Genomic DNA, 7,551 nt, shown 5'->3' on the forward strand with positions numbered 1-7,551 from the left:
CGCCTGGCGCCAACATTGTTATCTTTTCGGCGCCAGGTCAAGACTTTTCTCTTCTCCCAGGCATTTTTAACAGCATTTTAACAGCATTTAACAACGTTAAGTTTGTTTTTAATGGACCCCACAATTGTTGTTTTTAAATGGATACTGTTGTTTTTATACTGTTTTTATGTGTGTGTGTGTGTGTGTGTGTGTGTGTGTGTTTTTAAATTGTATACTTTTAATGTTTACTATTTTTAAATGTTGTAAACCGCCCAGAGAGCTTCAGCTGTGGGGCGGTATATAAATGTAATTAAATAAATAAATAAATAAATAAATATCTAGATAGATAGATAGATAGATAGATAGATAGATAGATATCTGTAGGGTGTGGGAGATTTCGCTGGCAGAGTAGCGCTCCAGGTGAAAAGATTCATGAGCTGAAATACACAGACGTGAAAGTGCCCAGCGCTAGACTCGCAAAGGAAACGGAGGGGGAAACCGCGGATGAAAACCGGGGAAAACAAGTAGGTGTCACGGAGCTCTTCAGCCTTCTCCAACCACATCCACGCTGTGTCAAGTTAGCTCCAGAGGCCGCGTGCTTCATTTGGGCAGAGAGGACTATTATATAAGAGCCTTCCAGCTTAACGGTTTGCACTTCAATCGCCTCAAAAGGGACAAAATACCCATTTTTCTGAATGCGTAATTTGCAAGTTGTGAGGGGATTTTTGGCATTTAAGGTGCAAGGTGTGTGTGTGATTTTTACATGGACCTCAATGAGGACAGATTTAATCCATGCCTCTCCTGTGATCCCAATGATGCTTAGTCTTCTCATGCTGGGGTGGGGGGTAGTGCAGAGGTGAGAGAGGGGGCGAATTTGCCTCAGGATTTGTTTAAACTTATCGTCCTGCCCTGTGGTCCACATGAAAATCCCCCCCTTATTAAATGTCTCCTGAAGTAGTTGCTAACTATGCATTAAGTGAAGGGCTGATCTCCTTTCTACAGTTTTCATCTTAACTGCCTGCCGGTGGTCTGCGTTTGTTCTGTTCTCAAAAGCAGAACAAAATATCCTGATATTTGCAGGATATCAGTTTCTTTGCAAGTTCATTAGCATCAATCAATCAACTAATCAATTTTTTTTGTCAAGGCTATCAGTCATTACAAAAACAAAAGGGAGCACACTTGAATCGGATTTTGTACTTTCTGTTGCTTTGCAATAATGTCATCCCACCCACCCATGAATTATATTATGCCAGTTTAAATGGCAACATTTTCCAAACCTATTTTCTAGTACAGAAGGGGACATGCCCCAGTAGTACATGGTGGACGGTGACTGACTGTGCACTGATTTATGGTGCATCCAGATGGCTGGAAGTTGAATCAGAATTAGATCAAGGAAGAGGGGTTTTTTTTCTAAGCGTGGACGTCTGGTGCTACAGTGACTGGGCACCGCTGATTTGCAACTCTCTGGTCCGTTTGGATGCAGTGTAGCAGTGCAGCGCTGCATGTTGCAAATTGTAAACATGTCCACCCAGGAGCAGTTTATGACCAGTCTCTTTTCAAAGGAATGGCGGGGGGGGGGATTAATCTACCAGGTCATTCACATTAAACAGCCATATTTCTATGAGCTGCCGTCTGTATACAGCAACGTGGCCTTTCTCAGAGACAAATAAACATGCCTAGAAGAATTTTCTGTTATGCTCCCCAATGAGGGGAAGTAGAAACCAAATGCACAGTTACAAGATGGGGGATACTTGGCTCAGCAATACTACAAATGAGAAGGATCTTGGAATTGTTGTAGATCACAAGCTGAATATGAGCCAACAGTGCGATATGGCTGCAAGAAAGGCAAATGCTATTTTGGGCTGCATTAATAGAAGTATAGCTTCCAAATCACGTGAGGTACTGGTTCCTCTCTATTCAGCCCTGGTTACGCCTCATCTAGAGTATTGCATCCAGTTCTGGGCTCCACAATTCAAGAACAACGCAGACAAGCTGGAGTGTGTTCAGAGGAGGGCAACCAGGATGATCAGGGGTCTGGAAACAAAGCCCCATGAAGAGAGACTGAAAGAACGACATGTTTAGCCTGGAGAAGAGAAGATTGAGGGGAGACATGAGAGCACTCTTCAAATACTTAAAAGGTGGTCACACAGAGGAGGGCCAGGATCTCTTCTCGATCCTCCCAGAGTGCAGGACACAGAATAAAAGGCTCAAGTTACAGGAAGCCAGATTCCGGCTGGACATCAGGAAAAACTTCCTGACTGTTAGAGCAGTACGACAATGGAACCAGTTCCCTAGGGAGGTTGTGGGCTCTCCCACACTGGAAGCATTAAAGAGGCAGCTGGACAACCATCTGTCAGGGATGCTTTAGGGTGGATTCCTGCATTGAGCGGGGGGTTGGACTCGATGGCCTTATAGGCCCCTTCCAACTCTACTATTCTATGATTCTATTCTATGAACTACATAGGTAGCCAAGTGAGATGGCTCCACTTATGGATCAGTAACTAGTTAAAGATCAGGAAGTAGAAGTCAGAGGTAAATGGAGGGAAAATCTAAGCAGTGAGGTCCCTTCACCAAGGATTTGTTGAGGTAGCCATGCTATTTAAGTTATTCTTAAATAGTCTTCAGTCAAAGATGGTCCAAACTGTCAAGGAGACTACGGCCACAGCTAGACCTAAGGTTTATCCTGGGATCATCCAGGGTTCGCCCCTGCCTGAGTACTGGATCCCCTGTGTGTCACCTAGATGAACAGGTTTGACCCCTGGACAATCCAGGGATAAACCTTAGGTCTAGCTATGGCCTACAAAGAGTTCCAAAAGGATCTCCCCAACCTGAGCGAATTGGCAACAAAATAGAATATAGTGCAAGCAAGATATTGTCTTACACATACTGGTGGTGTAGGAAATGAAGTTCACATGCAAATGGAAGTGGGAGTTCGTTCAGGCTGTAAGTAATCGTAAAAGATACTATGACTAAATAACATGAAAACATAAATGAAAATTAAACACAGGTTGCTGTGGTGGTGAAAAAACACATATTTGATACAAGAAATTACAAAAGAAACTGAAAATAAAGCAGCTACTATTGTAATGTCTTAATAGAACTCTATGGTGTAGCCAGTTCTGGTCACCCCACCACAAGAAGAGTATCATAAAGGGTGGCCTTGCATCCTCTGTTTACAGGCTTCTATTGGAAGGATTTGTGTGGTCTATTTCCAATTTAAAAATAGCCATGAGAAGTGTTGCCCCCTAACACTTAGCACCTGGACCGAAGACTGAGCAGGACGTGTACAGGTCAGCTTGTCACAGCCTTGTACGTAATGGTGAGATATACTGCATTCCGATCTACATTATTATTATTATTTTTATTACATTTAAATACCACCCAATAGCCGAAGCTCTCTGGGCGGTTCACAAAAATTAAAACCATCATAAAACAACCAACAGGTTAATAGCACAAATACAAAATACAGTATAAAAAGCACCACCAGGATAAAAACCACGTAGCAAAATTGAGATAAGATTAAAATACAGAGTTAGAAACAGTAAGAATTAAATTTAAGTTAAAATTAAGTGTTAAAATACTGAGAGAATAAAAAGGTCTTCAGTTGGTGACGAAAAGAGTACCGTGTAGGCGCCAGGCGGACCTCTCTGGGGAGCTCATTCCACAGCCGGGGTGCCACAGCGGAGAAAGCCCTCCTCCTAGTAGCCACCTGCCTCACTTCCTTTGGCAGGGGCTCGCGGAGAAGGGCTCCTGTAGATGATCTTAAGGTCCAGGCAGGTACATATGGGAGGAGGCGTTCCTTCAAATAACCTGGCCCCAAACCGTTTAGGGCTTTAAATGTCAATACCAGCACTTTGAATCGGGCCCGGACCTGGACTGGCAGCCAATGAAGTTGTAAAAGGACTGGCATAATGTGGTCTCGCCGGCCAGTCCCTGTTAGTAAACGGGCTGCCCTGTTTTGTACCAGCTGAAGCTTCCGGACCATTTTCAAAGGCAGCCCCACGTATAACACATTGCAGTAATCCAAACGGGAGGTTATCACAGCATGGATAACTGTAGCTAGGCTATCTCTGTCCCGATAAAGGCGTAGTTGGTATATCAACCTAAGCTGATAAAAGGTGCTGTTTGCCACTGAGTTCACCTGTGCCTCGAGTGACAGTTCTGGATCCAAGAGCACCCCCAAACTATGGACCCGATCCTTTAGGGAGAGTGCAACCCCGTCTAGGACAGGGCAAACATCACCTCGCCGGACAGAAGAACCACCCGCTAACAGTACCTCCGCCTTGTCTGGATTGAGTCTCAGTTTGTTAGCCCTCATCCAGTCCACTACCGTGCCCAGGCACATTACAAATATTTCAAAATTTGCATATGTGTAAATTTTACAAAACGGGTGTCCTTTTTTTGGTCATGCACTCCTCTTTTTGGGTGATTCATAACAATCAAGTGGCCATTATGATAAAGATGTTAGAGCCTCTTCTCTAAAAAGAAAGGCAAAATGATTCAATTTAGAAAGAGAAAGGAGAATCACAGAATCATAGAATAGCAGAGTTGGAAGGGGCCTACAAGGCCATCGAGTCCAACCCCCTGCTCAATGCAGGAATCCACCTTAAAGCATACCTGACAAATGCCTCTAGTGTGGGAGAGCCCACAACCTCCCCAGGTAACTGATTCCATTGTCGGACTGCTCTAGCAGTCAGGAAGTTTTTCCTGATGTCCAGCTGGAATCATGGCTAGGACAGGTGTGGTCAAAAGGGAATTCAGAATGTACTACTGCTAAATCTCTGGATAATTTGTCATATCTTGGCAAGGATTTCTGACTCCCAATTGCTTGACAACAGTATCCTCAGCAAGATTACTTTCCAGTGCCCTATCTTATACTGCTGAAATGAAGAAAGCTTGGAGGGAGAAATGAGTTTTGTGTGAAAGGATTGTGAACTTTGTTTAATTTTGTTACTTGAAAAACGTTCCTAGAATTCTTTCTATAATCCTAACTTTGTCACCGGACTCCAATGATTGGATCTTGAGGTTCTACCGAAAACAAAAAAAAAGTAGATCCCACAAGCCTGAAGTCTGCTCTGTCCTGGGCTAAGTGCATAGGATAGAAGTTGATAAATGCATACATGATAAGCTAGACAGCAGGAAAATTAGCCACATTCAGCAGCCGGGCTCTTATGTTATTACTAGGCCTTTAATTCACGAAATAAACTTTCAAGAAAATGGAAAGTTTTTTTAAAAGGGGTCCATGGTAAGAAGGTTTTTTCTTTTCTTTTTTTTAAAAAAAATCTAAATAACAGCCAAATGGAAGAAAAGATCAGATAAGACACGATGACTTCAATATCTTCACGATGATGTTTTCAAAAAGTACGAGTGAGTGGAATAAACAAGCCTGTGTGCCAAAGAAGCAAGCACACCCTTGGAGCCTTATCGTGCCCAAACACTTTCTGTTTGTGTGTGTCTGTTGCTCTTCTTCTCCAACCCCACACCTCTGACATCTGACATCGGCACTGGGACAGCATGTTCAGTCAAGACCTGCGCCTGGCTTGCTTTGAAACACACACGACATGAGGGCAGAGGACCATCAATGAGAATTTCCCCCATGTAAATGGCAGCAGGTCCCGGCCCTATATGAACTCACCCCACTGCAAAGTGCCAATACACTTGCTTTGCCTCGGAAAGTGTGGAGTCAGAAGGCCCCCACCAGTCGTCTGGCCCTGAGCCTGGGTGGCTTGGAGTAGTCCCACCAGCAGCCCTTGCGGCTTCCTAAGGAAGGAGGCAGTTAGAAAGCTCTTCCTAGTGCTTAGTCTACACCTGCGTCCCCTACAGTGGACTCCTTGTCCTGCCCTCAGTGGATCGGGGCAGGAACTTTCTGCCCCACCTCCTTGTCACCGGATTTTAAGAGATCAGCTTCTTCATGCCTCTCCCTCCACCTTCTGGCGTTAATTTCTTAAAAGAGGCTCCCTGCCTCCCTGGACACTGCATTATTTGACTGGGAATGACCTGCAGCACACTAATAATAATAATAATAATAATAATAATAATAATAATAATAATTTGTTACCCGCCTCTCCCTCTGGATTGAGGCGGGGTACAACACAATTAAAAACACCATAAAGTACATAAAACTAATTCAAACATTTAAAACCAGTGCATCATTAAAAGCAGCACACCAATATTTATTCTTTTTATTTATTTTATTTATTACATTTTTATACCGCCCAATAGCCGAAGCTCTCTGGGCAGTTCACAAAAATTAAAACCATGAAGAACATAATAAAACAACAAACATTAAAAAAAAGGCATCTTAAAATTCAGCCGGGTAGGCCTGCCGGAAGAGGTCAGTCTTTATGGCTTTCTTAAATTCTGGAAGACTGTTAGGTTGACGAATCTCTCCCAGCAAGCCATTCCACAAACTGGGAGCAGCAGAAGAAAAGGTCCTCTGGGTAATAGTGGCCAGCCTTGTTTTCATTGGCTGGAGTAAATTCTTCCCAGAGGACCTGAGTGTGCGGGGCGGATTGTACGGGAGAAGGCGATCCCGCAGGTAGCCTGGACCCAAACCATGTAGGGCTTTAAAGGTGATAACCAACACTTTATACTTCGCCCGGAAACTAATTGGCAGCCAGTGAAGAGATTTTAAGACTGGTGTAATGTGGTCACCCCTAGGTGTACCAGTGACCAACCTGGCTGCCATATTTTGAACTAGTTGAAGTTTCCGAACTAGGCACAATGGTAGCCCTATGTAGAGCGCATTGCAGAAGTCAAGCCTTGAGGTTACCAGCGCGTGCACAACTGTCTTTAGGGGCCCTTCCACACGTCGTCCCCAGAGCGCATCTATTTGACCCCAGTGCACTCTGAGGACGATCGTGAAACTTCCCTGTAAAAGAAACGACGAAAAGACGTCCTCCGCGCCGGCGCCGCTACCCAGCTTCCTGCTTCCCGCCCGGGACAATAGCTCGGCGGAAGAAGGCGGAGGAGAGAGCGGAAGAAGCTCTCTCTCCCAACGTCTTCAAAAAAAGCTCTCCGAGCCGGCCGGGGAGCAGGAAGCTGGGTGGCGCCGGCGGCGGCAGCGGCACCGAGGACGTCTTTCCCAGCTTCCTGCTCCCCGGCCGGCTCGGAGAGCTTTTTTTGAAGACGTTGGGAGAGAGAGCTTCTTCCGCTCTCTCCTCCGCCTTCTTCCGCCGAGCTATCATCCCGGGCGGGAAGCAGGAAGCTGGGTAGCGGAGGCGCCGGTGCCGGCGCAGAGGACGTCTTTTCGTCGTTTCTTTTACAGGGAAGTTTCACGATCGTCCTCAGAGTGCACTGGGGTCGAATAGATGCGCTCTGGGGACGACGTGTGGAAGGGCCCTAGGTCTTCCGACTCTAGGAAGGGGCGCAGCTGGCGTATCAGCCGAAGCTGATAGTAGGCACTCCTGGCCGTCGCATCTATTTGGGCTGTCATTTGGAGCGACGGATCTAGAAGCACCCCCAAGCTGCGAATGCAGTCTTTCAGAGGGAGAGTAACCCCATCCAGAGAAGGAATGGCTTTTGCACATGATCAGAGGCATATCATCATCATCATTATCATCATCATGATGC

This window comes from Elgaria multicarinata, chromosome 3 (assembly GCF_023053635.1).
Source record: "Elgaria multicarinata webbii isolate HBS135686 ecotype San Diego chromosome 3, rElgMul1.1.pri, whole genome shotgun sequence".
Taxonomy (NCBI): domain Eukaryota; kingdom Metazoa; phylum Chordata; class Lepidosauria; order Squamata; family Anguidae; genus Elgaria; species Elgaria multicarinata.